The sequence below is a fragment of the Halichoerus grypus genome, chromosome 1, assembly GCF_964656455.1.
Source record: "Halichoerus grypus chromosome 1, mHalGry1.hap1.1, whole genome shotgun sequence".
In the NCBI taxonomy this organism is placed as follows: domain Eukaryota; kingdom Metazoa; phylum Chordata; class Mammalia; order Carnivora; family Phocidae; genus Halichoerus; species Halichoerus grypus.
Genome location: NC_135712.1, coordinates 83888842 through 83909546, shown reverse-complemented (window position 1 = coordinate 83909546; position 20705 = coordinate 83888842). Strand labels below are relative to the sequence as shown.

The window sequence follows — 20705 nt, the reverse complement described above, 5'->3', positions numbered from 1 at the left end:
TGGGAGCAGCCAACTACATAAGCCAACTGTTAACCAAAATAAAGAGACATATTGATAATAATACGTTAATAGTAGGAGACCTCAACACTCCACTCTCAGCAATAGATCATCTAAGCAGAAAATCAACAAACAAGAGCTTTGAATGATACACTGGACCAGATGGACCTCATAGGTATATACAGAACATTCCACCCTGAAACAACAGAATACTCATTCTTCTTGAATGCACATGGAACATTCTCCATAATAGACCACATACTGGGTCACAAATCAGGTCTCAACTAACACCAAAAGATTGAGATTATTCCTGCATATTCTCAGACCATAATGCTTTGAAACTGGAACTCAATCACAAGAAAAAATTTGGCAGAAATTCAAACACTTGGAAGCTAAAGACCATCCTGCTTAAGAATGTTTGGGTCAACCAGGAAATCAAAGAAGAACTTAAACAATTCATGGAAACCAATGAGAAGGAAAACACATCGGTCCAAAACCTATAGGATACTGCAAAGGCGTTCCTAAGTGGAAAGTACATAGCCATCCAAGCCTCACTCAAAAAAATAGAAAAATCCCGAATATACAAATTAACTTTACACCTTAAAGAACTGGAGAAAGAACAGCAAAGCCTAAAACACACATTAGAAGAGAAATAAATAAGATTAGAGCAGAGATCAATGAATTAGAAACCAGAAATACAGTAGAGCAGATCAATGAAACTAGAAGCTGGTTCTTTAAAAGAATTAATAAGATTGATAAACCATTGGTCAGACTTATCCAAAAGAAAAGAGAAAGGACCCAAATTAATAAAATTATAAATGAAAGGGGAGAGATCACAACTAACACCAAAGAAATAGAAACAATTATTAGAAATTATTATCAGCAACTATATGCCAATAAATTAAGCAACCTGGAAGAAATGGATGCCTTCTTGAAAACCTATAAACTACCAAGACTGAAACAGGAAGAAATTGACAACCTGAATAGACCAATAACCAGTAGCGAGATTGAAGCAGTGATCAAAAACCTCCCAAAAAACAAGAGTCCAGGGCCTGATGGATTCCCTGGGGAATTCTACCAAACATTCAAAGAAGAAATAACACCTGTTCTCCTGAAGCTGTTTCAAAAAATAGAAACAGAAGGAAAACTTCCAAACTCATTCTATGAGGCCAGCATTACCTTGATCCCCAAACCAGACAAAGACCCCATCAAAAAGGAGAATTACAGACCAATATCCCTGATGCATATGGATGCCAAAATAAGAAGATCCTAGCTAATAGGATCCAACAGTATATTAAAAGGATTATCCATCACGACCAGGTGGGATTTATCCCTGGGATGCAAAGGTGGTTCAACATTTGCAAATCAATCAGTGTGATAGAACACATTAAAAAGAGAAGAGACAAGAACTACATGGTCCTCTCCATGATGCAGAAAAAGCATTTGACAAAGTACAGCATCTTTTCCTAATTAAAACTCTTCAGTATAGGGATAAAGGGAACATTCCTCAATTTCATAAAAACCATCTATGAAAAACCCACAACGAATATCATTATCAATGTGGAAAAGCTGAGAGTCTTGGTGATCACAGCTTTGTAATATAGCTTGAAATCAGGCAACATGATGCTGCCAGCTTTGATCAGGAACAAGACAAGGATGCCCGCTCTTGCCACTATTGTTCAACATGGTACTGGAAGTCCTAACAACAGCAATGAGACAGCAAAAAGAAATAAAAGGTATTCAAATTGGCAGAAGCCAAACTCTCTCTCTTCACAGATGACATGATGCTTTATGTGGAAAACCCAAAACACTCCATCCCCAAATTACTAGAACTCATACAGCAATTCAGTAATGTGGCAGGTTACAAAATCCATGCACAGAAATCAGTTGCTTTCCTATACACTAACAATGTAACTGTAGAAAGAGAAATTAGGGAATCGATTTCATTTACAATAGCACCAAAACCCGTAAGGTACCTTGGAATAAACCTAACCAAAGACGTAAAGGATCTATACTCTAGAAACTACAAAACACTCATGAAAGAACTTGAAGAAGACACAAAAAGATGTAAAAACATTCCATGCTCATAGATTGGAAGAATAAACATTGCTAAAATGTCTGTGCTGCCCAGAGCAATCTATACTTTCAACGCCATCCTGATCAAAATACCAATGGCGTTTTTCAAAGTGCTGGAAAAAAGCATCCTAAAATTTGTATGGAACCAGAAAAGTCCCCAAATCGCCAAGGAAATGTTGAAAAAGAAAAACAAAGCTGGGGGCATCACGTTGCCTGATTTCAAGCTATATTACAAAGCAGTGATCACCAAGACAGCATGGTACTGGCACAAAAACAGACACATATATCAATGGAACAGAATAGACAGCCCAAGATATGGACCCTCAACTCCATGGTCAACTAATCTTTGACAAAGCAGATAAAAATATCCAATGGAGGGGCACCTGGGTGGCTCATTCGGTTAAGCGGCTGCCTTCGGCTCAGGTCATGATCCCAGGATCCTGGGATTGAGTCCCGCATCAGGCTCCCTGCTAAGTGGAGAGCCTGCTTCTCCCTCTCCCTCTGCCTGCCTCTCTACCTACTTGTGCTCTCTATCTCTCTGTCAAATAAATAAATAAATAAAATCTTTAAAAATACATCCAATGGAAAAAAAGACAGTCTCTTTAATAAATGGTGCTGGGAAAATTAGACAGCTACATACAGAAGAATGAAACTCGGCCATTCTCTTACATCATACACAAAGATAAACTCAAAATGGATGAAAGACCTCAATGTGAGACAGGAATCCATCAAAATCGTAGCAGAGAACATAGGCAGTAACCTCTTCGACATTGGCCACAGCAACTTCAAGACACGTCTCCAAAGGCAAGGGAAACAAAATTGAAAATGAAATTTTGGGACTTCATCAAGATAAAAAGCTTCTGCACAGCAAAGGAAACAGTCAACAAAACAAAGAGGAAACCCATGGAATGGGAGAAAATATTTGCAAATGACACTACAGATAAAGGGCTGGTATCCAAGATCTATAAAGAACTTCTCAAACTCGATACCCAAAAAACAAATAAGTCAAAATTGGGCAGAAGACATGAACAGACACTTCTCCAAAGAAGACATAACAAATGGCTAACAGATAAATGAAAAAATATTCAACACGATTAGCCATCAGGGAAATTCAAATCAAAACCACATTGAAATACCTTACAGCAGTTAGAATGGCAAAAATGGACAAGGCAAGAAACAACAAATGTTGGAGAGGTTGTGGAGAAAGGGGAACCCTCTTACACTGTTGGTAGGAATGCAAGTTGGTACAGCCACTTTGGAAAACAGTGTGAAGGTTCCTCAAAAAGCTAAAATAGAGCTACCCTATGACCCAGCAATTGCACTGCTGGGTATTTACCCCCAAAGATACAGATGTAGTGAAAAGAAGGGCCACATGCACCTCAATGTTCATGGCAGCAATGTCCACAATAACCAAACTGTGGAAGGAGCCAAGATGCCCTTCAACAGACAAATGGATAAAGATGTGGTCCATATATACAATGGAATATTGCTTAGCCATCAGAAAGGATGAATACCCACCATTTACATCAACATGGATGGAACCGGAGGAGATTATGCTAAGTGAAATTAGTCAAACAGAGAAAGACAATTATCATATGGTTTCACTTATTTGTGGAACATAAGCAATAACATGGAGGACATTAGGAGAAGGAAGGGAAAGAGGAAGGGGGGGAAGTCAGAGGGCGAGATGAACCATGAGAGACTATGGAGTCTGGAAAACAAACTGAGGGTTTTAGAGGGGAAGGGGGTAGGGGGATGGGTGAGCCCAGTGATGGGTATTAAGGAGGGCACCTATTGCATGGAGTGCTGGGTGTTATACACAAACAATGAATCATGGAACACTGAATCAAAAACTAATGATGTACTGTATGGTGACTAACATAACACAATAAAAAAATTATAAAAAAATAAAACTGACTAGAAAAGAAAGTGTAAATAGGCCTATAACAAATATAGAAATTAAATTAGTAATTTGAAATCTATCCGCAGAGGAAAGCCCAGACCTACATATCTTCATTGGTATATTCTGTTAAATATTTAAGGAAGAAATTAAATGAATTTTTGAGAAACTCTTCCAGAAAACAGAGAAAGAGGAACCATTTCCCAGCTCATTCTACGAAGTCAATATTACTCTGATTCCAAATCCAAAGATGTTACAAGGAAACCATAAACTGATATCCTTTATAAATATAGATTAAACAATCCCCAATAAAATACTTGCAAACCTTATCCAGAGACCTATAAAAAAGATTATACCCATGATCAAGTGGAATTTATCCTAAAAATGCAAGATTTGCTTAACATGTGAAAATGAATAAATGTAACACACCATCTTAATAGAATAAAGGAAAAGAAGCACATGTTCATCTCGATAGTTATAAAACAGGGCATTTGACAAATCAAAGACTTCTTTATAATTAAAACCCTTAAACTAGGAATAAAAGGACAGGTCCTCAACCTGATAAACTGCATCTGTATAAAGAAACCTCACAGCCAAAATCATACTTGATGGTAAAAGATGGAGTGCTTTCTTCCATAACTTTGGGAATAAGGCAAGGATGCCTTATTCAACATTGTATTGGACGTTTTAGCCCGAGCAATAGAAAGAGAGAGAGAGAGAAAAAAAAAGAAAGAAAGAAAAAAGAAAGAAAGAAAGACAGAAAGAAAGAAGAAAGAAAAAGGAAGGGAGGGAGGGAGGAAGGAAGCAAGGAGGAAGAGGGAAGGAAGAAAGAATGAAAGGGAAGGAAAGAAAAAAAAAGAAAAGGAGGAAAGAATGGAGATAGGGAGGCAGGGAGGTAGTGAAGGAAAGGAAGGAAGAATGGAAGGAAGGGAGGGAGAAAAGAAAAGGGAGAGGAAGAAAGAGAAGAAACAGTGGCGAGATGGAGGGAGGGAGAGAGTGAGAAGAGAGGAGAAAGGGAAGAAAGGAATAATAAAAGCCAAACTAAAAGGAAGAAATAAGAAATAAATTTTCTGTATTTGCAAAAGACATGAAATCTTAAGGAATTCACACACTCAAAAGCACTAGAACTAATAAATGTTCAGTGTTTTGGAACACAAGACCAATATACAAGGAACTATTGTATTTCCTTATTGTATTGCCTTAAATTAATCTGTAGATTCAAAATGACCTGTATCAAAATCTCAAGAGGCATTTTTTTTTTGCAGAAATTTGACATGCTGATCTTAAAATTTATGTGGAAATGCAAAGGATGTAAAATAGCCACAACAATTTTGAAACTAAAGAACAAAGTAAATGTAGGACTTACACCTCTTGCTTTCAAAATTTGTTATAAGGGTACAATAATCAAGACAGTGTGGCACTGGCATAAGTATAGACATATAGATCAACAGGACAGAATTGAGAGTCAAAAAACAAACCCTTATATTTATGGTCAATTGATTTTGGATAAAGGTACCAAGCCAACTCAATGGGGGAGAAGACTGTCTTTTTATTTTTTATTTTTTATTTTTTTTATTTTTTATTTTTTTAAAGATTTTATTTATTTATTTGACAGATAGAGACATAGCAAGAGAGGGAACACAAGCAGGGGGGAGTGGGAGGGAGAAGCAGGCTTCCTGCGGAGCAGGGAGCCCGACGCGGGGCTTGATCCCAGGGCCCTGGGATCATGACCTGAGCCGAAGGCAGGCACTTAACGACTGAGCCACCCAGGCGCCCCAAGACTGTCTTTTTAACAAAGATTGGTAAGACCATTGGATATCCATATACACAAAAATTAATTTTAAAAGGACTTAGTCCTAAATGTAAAAGCCAAAATTATAAATCTTTTAGGAGAAAATATTTGTGACCTTCTGTCAAGCAAATAGCATAGGTACAATACCAAAATGACCAATAAAACAATAAACTGATAAATTAGACTTTACAGGGGCGCCTGGGTGGTTCAGTCGTTAAGCATCTGCCTTCAGCTCAGGTCATGATCCCAGGGTCCTGGGATCAAGCCCCGCATGGGGCTCCCTGCTCGGCGGGAGGCCTGCTTCTCCCTCTCCCACTCCCCCTGCTTGTGTTCCCTCTCTTGCTGTCTCTCTCTCTGTCAAATAAATAAATAAAATATTTTTAAAAAATTAGACTTTACAAACATTAAAAACTTTTGCACTTCAGAAGGCAGTAAGAAAATAAAGACAAACCACAAATTGGAGAAATATTTTCAAATCACGTATCTTATAAAGCATTTGTACCCAGAATATATAAGAAATCTTAAAACTCAGTAATAAAATACAGCAACTCAATTAAAACAAAAGAGTAGAATAACTCATTAAAGAAGATACACAAATGTCTAATAAACATGAAAAAGATACTCAACATTATTAGCCATTAGGGAAATGCAAACTGTAACCAAAATGAGATATTTTTTTACCCTGGCAAACATTAATCCTTTTACTGTCTCCATAGTTTGCCTTTTCCAGAATGCCATATAATTGGAATCACACACAATGTAGCCTTTTCAGATTGCATTTTTTCCCTACATAATATACATTTAAGGTTTCTCCGTATCTTTTCATGGCTTGATAGCTGATTTTTTTTAGCAATGAGTAATTTTCCATTGTCTGGATGTGCCACTGTTTATTTGCTCACCTGCTAAATTACATCTCTGTTGCCTTCTAGTTTGGGTAATTATGAATAAAGCTGCTATAAACATTTGTGTGCAGGTTTTTGTGTAGACCTAAGTTTTTAGCTCATTTGGGTGAATGCCAAAGAGCCAATTGTTGGCTTGTATGAACAGTTTTTAAAAAAAATTCTAATTCCAGTAAACATACAGGATTATATTAGTTTCAGGTGTATAATAGTGATTCAGCATTTCTATACATTATGCAGTGCTCATCATGATAAATGTACTCTTAATTCCCTTCACCTATTTCACCCATCCCCCCCCCCACCCCCCTCTGGTAACCATCAGTTTGTTCTCTATAGTTAAGAGTCTGTTTTTTGGTTTGTCTCTTTTTTTCTTTGTTCATTTGTTTTGTTTCTTAAATTCCACATGACTGAAATCACATGGTATTTGTCTTTCTTTGACTGACTTATTTCACTTAACATTATATCCTCTAGATCCATCCATGTTGTTGCAAATGGCAAGATGTGTATGTGTATGTGTATGTGTAATGTATGTGTGTATTTAATATATTCAGGGCTTATACAGTGTATGCTGTTCTGCCTCATCTTTTTACTTAATTTATCTCACACAACTTTTACATCACTACAAAGAGCTCCACTTCATTTTTAAGTGTTCAACAATAGCGGGATGAGTGCAAAAAGAGATTAATGGCTTCATTTGAAGTTTGAATAGCCAAAGTCAGAAATTGTTAAGGGGGTCTTATTTATTTGTGTTTTTTTTGTTTGTTTGTTTGTCTAATTTTTCTATTTCCCCTGCTAGAGTTCCAGGAGGCTGCCGGGAGCTTTGCTATTTTGTTTAACGTTCTATCTCTAGCATCTAAAATGATAAAAACCACAGCACCTAACACTTATTGAATGCTTACATTTTGTGTTTCATGCATTTTCTCTCATTAAATGCATAAAACAACTCTATGAAGTAGATACTATCAGCATCACCATTTTATAGATTAGTAGGTTGAGACAGAAAAGTTGGGTTACTTGTCCCAAACCACACACTGTTAAGAGGTAGAGCCATGATTTGAGCCCAGACAGTCTGATTAGTCCTCTTTTAACCACTGGGCTAGACACTGAGCCAAAGGGTGCAAGGTCAGGAAGAGACATGCCTGGATCCAAAGAAGAAAAGTCTATATCACCTTCAGATCTTGAACTTTTGGCTAGATGCAGAAACAGGACACAGCTTTGGATTGTTGCCCTTGTGGGAGGAATGAGTGCTTTTCTTTTCTGTGTGTATGTATAGGTGCATGTGGGATGATTGTATTATAATAGGTGTGTGTCGTCTGGCATAGAGTGCAGTCAACTTCTGTGGTTTTTACCTGCACAGCACACCTTCCTCTCTTCTTTTGGTAGAGGCCTCCCTTTTGCTTCGAAGATTCTTCCTCCCCACTCCAACTAAAGCAAGCTGTCCTTCTCGCTTATGTGGGCCCATCAGAGCACTTCCCTGGGATTCTAATATACTAGAGTAGAAAAGAGAAGCCCTCTCTTTCTTCTCCTGCATAAGTGTATTGGGATTGGCACATCAACCTAGAATTCCATAAAGACAGCAAAGATTTTTTCAAGATTGACTGAACTCAGGTTATGGAATAAAATTAGATACAATTCATAATAGAATTAATTTAAGCAAAACTTTTATGCATTACACTACAGTAATTATGCTGGCTTTAATTTCTGGCATAATTTAAAGCACTAGGAAAAACACTTAATGAAGTATGATTAGTCTTCTAGTTCTGGAGGGATTCCTTTTCTTGCACTAACTTCCACTGGTCTATGAGTTCTACAGTGTTTTTATGTCTCAATAGTCTATGCTGGGGCCAGCTATTTCCTTTCATTAGAGCACTTCATCCTCGTAGTAGGCTGAAATATGGCTCCCAAAGATAGCAGGTTCTAATCTCTGGAACCTGTTAAATATTACCTTATCTGGAAAAAAGGCCTTTGCAGATGTGATTAAGAATCAAGATAGATTATCCAGGTTTATCCATGTGGGGCCTATATGCCATCATAGGTATCTTTATAAGAGGGAGCTAGAGGAAGTTTTATACACACAGAGAAGGAAGGCAATGTGAAGACAGAGCAGAGCAAGATTCACAACACTGGCCTTAGAAGATCAGAGTGATGTAGTCACAAGTCAAGAAATGCTGGCAGCCACAAGAAGCTGGAAGAAGTAAGGAGTGGATTCTTCACCAGAATCTCTGGAGGGAATGCAGCCATGCCAGTGCCTTGTTTTTGGTCCAGTGATACTGATTTCAGACTTCTGACCTCCAGAATTGTAGGGAAGAAATTGCTATTGTTAAGCCACCAAGTTTGTGGTAATTTATGACAGCAGCCACATAGAATACTATTTCCTATTTATCTCAAATTCCTTTGAATTCAAAATTTTATCAGTAGTATTACCAAAGTGGCTTTCATTTTCTCTAAAAATGTTTTGCAAAATGTTGGCTGCCTGCTCTATTTGTTGACTCACATGGTAGTGCCTGTCTTTCCTTCTTTCTCACCTTCTCTCTTTCCTTCTTTCCCTCTCTCTTATCCAAGTACTCTTTGTTCTGGACACCTGATGTTTTATTTTGGTTTATTTTTGTGTTGTCTGTCTTTCTGAGACAATCCGAAGAGTGCTGTTTTTGTCCTTTTGGTAAAAAAAAAAAAAATAACCCTGTTATTGGGTCCAAACCAATATAGATTTCGCCAATAAGAAAAGTGAGCATCCCCCATTGTTGCAAAGTCCTGACAGGTCCTGTTTCATCACTTTATGCTTATTACCATATAAGGTACACTTTCTTCTTGGAATGTCTTAAAATATTTTTATATAGTTAGAAATGTCAAAAGAAAATTCAGAGAGCTTTACTTGATATGAATATTTTATAGAGTGAGAAGCTAACTGCGAACAGGGAGATTTCAAACAGAAAGTGGTTAGAGCAGAGCTTTCAGTACTTACTGTTCAGTTGATGAAGCAGGAAGGAGTAAGTACATTGTTTTCTCTTGTGATTGGTTACTAGAAACTCACTCCTTTTCATTGCATAATGCATATGCTTATAGCTGATTATCTAGGAAGCTGTAAGGTCGTGCTGTAAGGACATAAAGAAGGCTTAAGTTTTGTTTCAGGTCAGAGTCAGCATTTCAGGTAAGTCAGGACAGTTTTAAGTTTTGGTTATGTGACTATGAGTGTTTGGTCTAGTGGTATATTCAAACAGAATATTTTGGTTTTTCTTTAATAGAAATAAATGTCAGCATCTAGGATCACAGTACCTAGGATTAAATCTCAGCTTTTACTTTTCTTAATTGTGTGACATTTGTAAATTCAAATGCTTACTCTAATTGTTTAAGCCTTGGAATTTCTCATCTGTAAAGTGGGGTAGCAGTAAGGTTGTTACAAGGATTAAAGGAGTTAGTACATGGCAAGCACTTAGAACAGTGTCTGGCACATAGCAAATGCTTGACAAATGCTGCTCTTACCATCATTGTCATCATCACCATTACCGTCATCGAGATCATTGTCAGTGTTAGTGTGAGGACTGTGCCGCCTCACCTGTGTATCAGAGCAGGGTCACTTTCCATCTTCTGGCTTGCCATCTCTTTAACCTGGTTTTCCTATTGTAAGTGGCAAGCCCTAGGTAGGACATGTGTTTTTCTATTTATACTTGACCAGGAGGAATTAATAAAAGGCTTTCAGTTTGAGGTGTGACTCATTTTTATGAGCTATATTGTCTGCCAAAAGCAATAACTTGGTTGAATTACTTTAAATAATATTTTAATTTCTCAGTTTTGTTTTGCAGTATAGGTGTTCAGACAAGATTTTCATATATATATATACAAAATTTTTAACCACTTTTGAAATTGAGGAATGACTACAGTTTTGTTATATTCATTCACTCATTCATTCATTCAGTATGTGTGTGTGTGTATATATATATATGTGTATAAAAGGACAGGCTCCTTTTTAAAATATATAATACAAATAGTGAAATTACTCCAGTTTGTTATTAATGGAGTACCAGTAATGGAGCTTTATATTTTTCTAACATCTTAGTCAATATTTAAATGTGTTCAAGGTATACAACATTAAAGAGGTTTGCTTAAGAACTGAAGTTGAGCAGAACTTCAGAGCATCTGTGAGCTTGCTTATTTTTCTGTATTATTACCATTAGTGGGCATTTCTTTTTTATTTAAAAAATTTTTGATTGAAGTATAGTTCACATAAGGTGTTACATTAGTTTCAGGTGTACAGCATAATGATTTGACAATTCTACATCACCAAGTATACATAAGTGTAGTTAACCATCTGTCACCATACATGTTATTACAGTCTTACTGACTATATTCCCAATGCTATATTTTTCATCCTTATGACTTATTTATTTTATAAGTTTGTACTTCTTAATCCCGTTCACCTATTTCACCCAACTCCATCTCTCCTCCCCTTAGGCAGCCACCAGTTTGTTCTCTGTATTTATGAGTCTTGCTTCTGTTTTGGTTTGTTGGTTTGTTTGTTCATTTGTTTTACTTTTTATTTTATTTTATTTTTAAAAGTTTTATTTATTTATTTGACAGAGAGAGACAGCGAGAGAGGGAACACAAGCAGGGGGAGCGGGAGAGGGAGAAGCAGGCTTCCCGCCAAGCAGGGAGCCCAATGTGGGGCTCCATCCACCCTGGATTGATAACCCAGGTGCCCCTTGTTTTGCTTTTTAGATTACACATATAAGTGAAATAATATGGTATTTTTCTTTCTCTGTGTGACTTATTTCACTTAGCATACTGCTCTCTAGGTCCATCCATATTGTTGCAGATGGTGAGATCTCATTCCTTTTTACAGCTGAGTAGTATTCCATTCCACATCTTTATCCATCTATCGATGGGACACTTAAGCTGCTTATATATCTTGGCTATTGTAAATAATACTGCAGTAAACATAAGGGTGCATATATATTTTCAAATTAGTGTTTTTGTTTTCCTTGGGTAAATACTCAGTAGTGGAATTACTGGGTCATATGGTATTTCTATTTTTAAGTTTTTTAAGGAATCTTCATCTTAATTGGCATTTTTTAAGCTTTTTTTTTTTTTTAAAGATTTTATTTATTTATCTGACAGAGAGAGCACAAGCAGGGGGAGCAGCAGGCAGAGGGAGAAGCAAACTCCCTGCTGAGCTCAGAGCCCAATGTGGGGCTCAATCCCAGGATCCTGGGATCATGACTGAGCCGAAGACAAAACTTAACTGACTGAGCCACCCAGGCACCCCTTTTTTTTTAAAGTTTTTATTTACATTCCAGTTAGTTAACATACAGTGTAACATTAGTTTCAGGTGTACAATCCAGTGATTCAGCACTTCCATACAGCCAGAGATCTAAGCGAAACAGATGGAAGTAACATGACTGATGGAGAATTTAAAGCAACAATCATAAGGATACTCACTGGGTTTGAGAAAAGAATAGAAGACATCAGTGAGACCCTTACCACAGAGATAAAAGAGCTTAAAAAGGCATTTCTTATTTAATATCCATCCATGAAACTGTGGCAGGCTAACTTTTCTTGCATGTAGGCCCTTTACATTTCTTTTTTTTTTTTTTTAAAGATTTTATTTATTTGAGAGAGAGAATGAGATAGAGAGAGAGAGCATGAGATGGGGGAGGGTCAGAGGGAGAAGCAGACTCCCTGCTGAGCAGGGCGCCAGATGCGGGACTCGATCCTGGGACTCCAGGATCATGACTTGAGCTGAAGGCAGTCGCTTAACCAGCTGAGCCACCCAGGCGCCCCGGCCCTTTACATTTCTTGACAGACATCTAGATAAACTGAAATAATGCTCATGTTCTCTTTATAACCTTCAACCTAAACAGTAGTTCAGTTTCTATCTGAACACTTTAAGTATTAGAGATCAACCTCTAAATGACCTCATTCCATTTCTGGACCATGTTAATATTAGAAACTTTTTTTAATGTTGATAAAATTTTCTCTGTAGTTTTTATTCATTAATTTCAGTTTGACCTAAGGAGGGACATAGGCCAAATCTATTGCCCTTCTCCATGAGAGAATGTATGCATCTGCATCTACACCCACATCTAGATCAGCATCTAGCTCCACATTTGTCTCCATGCCTGCCTCACAGTCTATGTCTATGTCTGTGTAGCTACATCTCTGTGTTTGTAGAGTCCTCTGGGAATTCCTCTAGGCCAAGTTAAATATCTCTACTTCCTTTACTGGTTCCTGGTTTAAATAGTTTGGGCCTCTTTTCTTTTTCTTTTTTCTTTTTTTTTTAAGATTTTATTTATTTATTTGAGAGAAAGAGAGAAAGAGTGTGCACAAGCAGGGGGAGGGGCAGGTAGAGGGAGAGGGAGAAGCAGATTCCCTGCTGAGCAAATAGCCCAACTCAGGGCTTGATCCCAGAACCCTGAGATCATTACCTGAGCCGAAGGCAGATGCTTAACCGACTGAGCCACCCAAGCTCCCCTGCACCTCTTTTCTTAAGACATTTCATTTTGTCTATCTTCTCTGTGTGGCATTAAATTAAATGTGAAGCAAAATTTTCCTTTTCTGAAAGGAAAGCCTTTTTTCCTCATGCTAACAAGCCTCAGGGGAAACAGTTGTTCATTTTTGGATGTCCTCTGCTGGAGAGACAGCATTGCCTTTAGTAAATTCTGGGGCTATTAGCTTCTGAAGTCCTACCACCTCAGGTGCATTAGGTTCATGACTGCCATTCTTAGAACTTAGAACTCCATCTCTACTCTCAATTTAGGGAATCGGACCTTATGCGAATGAGGCCACTTTTCCTCCTCAACCATGGAATTCCACAGCCTTTGTGTTTTCCCTTCTGAAACACTCTAGCATGATATCTATAGGCCTAGGATTTTTATTTTTTATTTTTAAATTTTATTTTATTATGTTATGTTAGTCACCATTCATTACATCATTAGTTTTTGATGTAGTGTTCCATGATTCATTGTTTGTGTATAACACCCAGTGCTCCATGCAGTATGTACCCTCCTTAATACCCATCACCGGGCTAACCCATCCCCCACCCCCCTCCCCTCTAAAACCCTCAGTTTGTTTCTCAGAATCCATAGTCTGTCATGGTTCGTCTCCCCCTCCGATTTCCCCCCGTTCATTTTTCCCTTCCTACTATCTTCTTCTTTTTTTTTTTAAACATATAATGTATTATTTGTTTCAGAGGTACAGGTCTGTGATTCATCAGACTTACACAATTCACAGCACTCACCATAGCACATAACCTCCCCAATGTCTATCACCCAGCTACCCCATCCCTTCCACCCGCCACCACTCCAGCAACCCTCAGTTTATTTCCTGAGATTAAGAATTCCTCATATCAGGGTGTTCAGTGTAGGGGCTGACTGAGGAGGCTCTGTGTCTGCAGCTAGCGGGTCAGCTGCAGGTCCTTGCTGTCGTCCTGGTTTTCAGGCAGAACTAAAGATGGCTGAATTTCTAGATGACCAGGACACTCAACTGTGTGACAGTTGCAAAAAAGAAATTCCTCTGTTTAATTTTACCATCCATGAGATCCACTGTCAAAGGAACATTGGTATGTGTCCTATCTGCAAGGAACCATTTCCCAAATCTGACATGGAGAGTCACATGGCTACAGAACATTGTCAGGTGACCTGCAAATGTAATAAGAAGTTGGAGAAGAGGCAGTTAAAGAAGCATGAGGAGACTGAGTGTCCTCTACGGCTCACCCTTTGCCAGCACTGTGATTTGGAACTTTCTGTTCTCAAACTGAAGGACCATGAAGATTACTGTGGTGCCCGGACGGAGTTATGTGGCAATTGTGGGCGCAGTGTCCTGATGAAAGATCTGAAGACTCATCCTGAAGTTTGTGGAAGAGATGGAGAGGAAAAGAGAGATGAGGTTGCCATGCCTCCTAATGCATATGATGAGTCCTGGGGTCAAGATGGCATCTGGATTGCATCCCAGCTCCTCAGGCAAATTGAGGCTCTGGACCCACCTATGAGGCTACCCCGAAAACCCCTGAGAGCCTTTGAATCAGATCCTTTCCATAGTAGAACTACCAACCAAAGGAACATGACAGCCCAGTTTCCAATTCAGAGTAATCTATTGGAAGAACAAGAAAGGCAGGAAAGGAATAGAACCCGATAGCCCCCAAAAGAGGGTGGTGAAGACAGTGCAAATTTGGACTTCATGTTGGCCCTAAGTCTGCAAAATGAAGGGCAGGCCCGCAGTGTGGCAGAGCAGGACTTCTGGAGGGCTGTATGTGGTACAGACCAGTCCCTTGAAGGTTCCAATGCTCTGAATGACATGAAGGGTACAGCTGACCGGACCATGTTGCCTTGTGAATTTTGTGAGGAGCTCTACCCAGAGGAACTGCTGATAGACCATCAGACAAGCTCTAGTCCTTCCTGTGCCTTACCTTCACTCAGTATGGGCAGTACTTCCCCCAAAGGGGTGGAGGACCCTGATGTATCTTCCAAAAGTTTTTGCAGCAGGCTGCGAGTAACCAGTTAGACTCTTTGATGGGCCTGAGCAATTCACCCCCCATGGAGGATGGCATCATCATCCCATGTGAATTCTGTGGGGTACAGCTGGAGGAGGAGGTGCTGTTCCATCACCAGGACCAGTGTGACCAATGCCCAGCCACAGCAAACAACCATGTGACAGAGGGGATTCCTAGACAGGATTTCCAGCCTCCAGAGACCTCACCAGAGCTGCCCAAGAGGCGTGTCAGACACCAGGGAGACTTGTCTTCTGGTTATATGGATGATATCAAGCAGGCAACGGCTAAAGGGCCCACCTACCCTCTTCCCCCCCCGCCCAGGAGACCCATTAACAATATGACAGCAACTTGTAATCGACTGTCAACAAAACTTAGACAGCCAGGATGGCCGGGCACGCAATCGAAACAGCCATAACACAGCCATGGCCACTGGACATGTTCCAGTGATTCACCCAGTGTGAAATCTCTACCCAGAAAACCTTGTACCCACCTTCCCCCATGGGCCTTCACGGAGGTACGGAGTAAGTGGTAGGAGTGAAGCTGGCAGGAACTCGCGGGTCACCTCCACAGCCGCCAACTACAGAAACAGAATTGCAAAGGCAAAACCCCCCAAGTAACAGGGAGCTGGGGATGCAGAGGAGGAAGAGGAGGAGGAGTAATGGTGTCACAGAGAACCTGCGCAGTGGTTCCATCTTTTCTGCACAGCAGCACTTGCCGTGGTTCAGGCCCCATCTCTCGGGCTCTGTGGGCAGGGGAGATTTTACAGATTTTAACTTTTTGTAGGTTATGGCCATTTTGTGTCTTTTGAGATTGTGCTGTGGGAGTTTGAGGCTTTGGGGGAGGGTTAGCAGGGAGGCTGTTGAGAAATGTTTCATCTTTAGCTACTGCCTTTTCGCTGCACAGAAATACAAGTTATGGCCTCTCAGCCCACCAGGGCTCCATCTTTTGACATACTATTGCCACTGCTTCTTGGTGCTGTGTAGTCCTGGTGGAGAGACGAGAGAGGGTTCTGGAAACCTGGTACTCACCAGTGAAGTGATTCTCTTCTCTGCTGGGGCCTCACTTTGGGAACTTTAGGTACCCTCTCCTGTGTACTGTCCCTCCCCACTCCAGAATTTGGGCCTCTTGTGTGTATGGAGGCACTCTGGTAAAGTGTTCAGGCCAGTTGCAATATATGTTAGGAACAAGGCTTTGGAGATGAGTTGAGCTAGAGGTGAGTGCACTAGAGGCTTTGTTTAAATCTGCTTCTTTGGCATTTGGTGTAACTGCCTTCTGTTTCTGGTGGGGAGCATGGCTCCTTTGTCTTTACTGTCTTCTGATGGAGAAGGCTGGGGGCTCCCTGTTGCCACCAGAGCCATGCTGGGCTCTGCCTGGATCAGGACTGAGGCCTAAGCTCCATGGCTTGCCCTGAAAACCAAGTATCAGAGCCCCCATCCCCTCTTTTTATTTTACTACTACTACTACTACTACAACTACTATTATTATTATTAACATACTTGTAATAGAAATAAAGTTTGTACTTGGAGTTCAAAAAAAAAAAAGAATTCCTCATATCAGTGAGATCATATGATACTTGTTTTTCTCTGAATGACTTATTTCGCTTAGCATAATACCCTCTAGTTCCATCCACGTCATTGCAAATGGCAAGATTTTGTTTTGTTTTGTTTTGGTTTTTTTGATGGCTGTGTAATATTCCATTGTATATATATACCACATCTTCTTTATTCATTCATCTGCTGATGGACATCTTGGCTCTTTCCATAGTTTGGCTATTGTGGACATTGCTGCTATAAACATTGGGGTGCACGTACCCCTTTGGATCACTACATTTGTATATTTGGGGTAAATACCCAGTAGTGCAATTGCTGGGTCGTAGTGTAGCTCTATTTTCAACTTTTTGAGGAACCTCCATACTGTTTTCCAGAGTGGCTGCACCAGCTTGCATTCCCACCAACAGTGTAGGAGGGTTCCCCTTTCTCTGCATCCCCGCCAACATCTGTCATTTCCTGACTTGTTAATTTTACAGGCCTAGGATTTTTAAAACAAAGGCCTGTTTAGGGTTAGCTTGGATGTGGCCAGTCCCATCTGTCTCTTTTCTTTTTCACCAGAAGAGACTCTTAACTCCCCCTCAGACCAAGGCAAATCCATATTTGAAAGACATAAAGGCTTAGCTGGTAATCCATTTATTCAGCAAATACTTTTTCAGTGCTTACTCTCCCTCTGTCAGGTACTAATGTAGGAGCTTGGTAACCAAAGCAGACAGTATTTCTGCCTTCATGCAGCCTATATTCTGGTTGAGGAAACAGATGCTAAATAATAAACATACAATTAAGGATTATATAATAGTTAAAAGTGATATGTGCTATAGAAAAAGGAAATAAAGTAAGATACTCTCCTGTGGGGAATGGGGAGTCTCATTTTTAATCCCAAGTTAAAATAAGAAATTGTTTTATTAATTCTTTGCATAAATATTTATATAAATTTATATAAACACATATTCATATAATTATTTATAGTTATGTAAATAAGATTATTTATTTTTCACATTTTTAATTTTATTATGTTAATCACCATACATTACATCATTAGTTTTTGATGTAGTGTTCCATGATTCATTGTTTGCGTATAACACCCAGTGCTCCATTCAGTACGTGCCCTCTTTAATACCTATCACCAGGCTAACCCATCCCCCCACTCCCCTCCACTCTCGAACCCTCAGTTTGTTTCTCAGAGTCCATAGTCTCTCATGGTTCGTCTCCCCCTCCGATTTCCCCCCTTCATTTTTCCCTTCCTGCTATCTTCTTCTCTTTTTTTTTTTTTTTAAACATATAATGTATTATTTGTTTCAGAGGTACAGGTCTGTGATTCAACAGTCTTACATAATTCACTGCGCTCATCATAGCACATACCCTCCCCAATGTCTATCACCCAGCCACCCCATCCCTCCCACCCCCCACCACTCCAGCAACCCTCAGTTTGTTTCCTGAGATTAAGAATTCCTCATATCAGTGAGATCATATGATACATGTCTTTCTTTGATTGACTTATTTCACTCAGCATAATACCCTCCAGTTCCATCCACGTTGTTGCAAATGGCAAGATTTCATTTCTTTTGATGGCTGCATAATATTCCATTGTGTATACCACATCTTCTTTATCCATTCATCTGTTGGTGGACATCTTGGCTCTTTCCGTAGTTTGGCTATTGTGGACATTGCTGCTATACACATCGGGGTGCATGTACCCCTTCGGATCCCTACATTTGTATCTTTGGGGTAAATACCCAGTAGTGCAATTGCTGGGTTGTATGGTAGCTCTATTTTCAACTTTTTGAGGAACCTCCATACTGTTTTCCAGAGTGGCTGCACCAGCTTGCATTCCCACCAACAGTGTAGGAGGGTTCCCCTTTCTCTGCATCCCCGCCAACATCTGTGGTTTCCTGACTTGTTAATTTTAGCCATTCTGACTGGTGTGAGGTGGTATCTCATTGAGGTTTTGATTTGGATTTCCCTGATGCCGAGCGATGTTGAGCACTTTTTCATGTGTCTGTTGGCCATTTGGATGTCTTTTTTGGAAAAATGTCTGTTCATGTCTTCTGCCTACTTCTTGATTGGATCATTTGTTCTTTGGGTGTTGAGTTTGAGAAGTTCTTTATAGATTTTGGGTACTAGCCCTTTATCTGATATGTCATTTGCAAATATCTTCTCCCATTCTGTCAGTTGTCTTTTGGTTTTGTTGACTGTTTCTTTTGCTGTGCAAAAGCTTTTTATCTTGATGAAGTCCCAATAGTTCATTTTTGCCCTTGCTTCCCTTGCCTTTGGCAGTGTTTCTAGGAAGAAGTTGCTGCGGCTGAGGTCGAAGAGGTTGCTGCCTGTGTTCTCCTTTAGGATTTTGATGGACTCCTGTCTCACATTTAGGTCTTTCAACCATTTTGAGTCTATTTTTGTGTGTGGTGTAAAAAAATGGTCCAGTTTCATTTTTCTGCATGTGGCTGTCCAAGTTTCCCAACACCATTTGTTGAAGAGACTGTTTTCCATTGGACATGCTTTCCTGCTTTATCGAAGATTAGTTGACCATAGAGTTGAGGGTACATTTCTGGGCTCTCTATTCTGTTCCATTGATCTCTGTGTCTGGTTTTGTACCATACTGACATTATTATGAGATTATTTTATTAATTATTTTTTGGTAGGTTATTCTGTCATATTAAAAATCCCAATAAATTGCCTAGCTACAATAATTACTGTTCATGAATGCCTACAATGTCACAGATCTGTGGTAAATATTATTATATTTAATTCTTATACCAATACAGAATTACAGGGCACTTACTATGTTCTAGAGAATGTGTTAAGTACTTCATGCAACGTTATCTCACTTATCTTACCACTTGGAAAATTAAATATATAACATACCCTTTTTTCAGAGGAGAAAGTTGAGACTCTGTGAGGTTAGGTAAGTTGTTTAAGGTGACACAGTCATAAGGGACAAAGTAGGGATTCAAAATTGAAGTCAGTTTAGCTGGAGCCCACAGCCTTTTCTTGGACCCTGGACCACCTCCCGAAGGTGTGACTCTTGTCCCTCTGTTACTCCTTGCCTCAACACCAGAAACTATTGATCTTCTCCTGAACAATAGTGAACTTAATTCATTAATGCTGTTATTCATTCATTCATTCATTCATTCATTCAATAAACATTGATTGTATTAGGATTTGGATTTTCAAAAATGGAAAAGTTACAGCTCCCACCCTGGAGGAACTCATGGTCTGATGGAGAAACAGACATGCAAAAATTTACTATAAAATTCAATCCGTTTTATAAAGAGGTATGCACATATGGCAAAACTCTGAGGCTCTTCTGACAAAACCTCTGAACTTAGTGAAGACATTTTTTTTGTTTTTTATTTGTAGTAAGAAATGCGTTGTAGACCATGATCAGTATGCATCTATACACGTAAAATTGAAAAAAAATTTCATGAAAAATACTTATGTCTAGTATGGATACTGTGTTCTAACCTTGCTTATTCTTTTTTATTCTCTTGAAATAAAACTTCTGGTCTTGACAGGTGGTAAGAAGATGTGACATTTAGTCTAACTCTTAAGAGATGAGTCAGATATTGCCAGATAAAGTAGGAAAGGGTATTCTGGGCAAAGAATGACTTGTACAGAGGTCCTGAGGCAGGAAAAGTGGTGTGGAGGGGAGGGGGCTCAAGTTGAAATTGGGAAGATAGATGAGCACCAGTTTGTGAAGGTTGTGAAGAGCCTATGGGTGAAGATATAATAATAGTACTTTGTTCTTTAGACCAGTGCTTCTCAAACTTGAATGAATATATGAATCACCTGAAGATCTTGTTAAGATGCAGATCTGATTCATTAGACTTGGAGTAAGGTCCCAGTTTCTGCATTTCTAACAAGGTCCCAGGTGATGCATTTTGGTTAGTAAGGCTCTACAGCATTGGATAGCATTGAAAGGTTCAATTAGAACAGTGACATGGGTAGATTTTTCCTTTAAAAACATCATTGTAATGGCCAGGGGGAGGATGAATTTTGAGGATTAGGAAGG

General features: G+C 39.3%; 1 protein-coding gene and 1 pseudogene across 1 annotated transcript in view; both read left to right on the top strand.

The window, feature by feature from the left end:
* LOC144381347 (uncharacterized) overlaps nt 1-20705 on the top strand; it is a 785460-nt gene that overhangs the window by 178591 nt on the left and 586164 nt on the right. The gene's annotated exons all lie outside the window — the stretch shown is intronic.
* On the top strand, nt 14029-16606 carry LOC118537663 (TRAF-type zinc finger domain-containing protein 1 pseudogene; annotated as a pseudogene).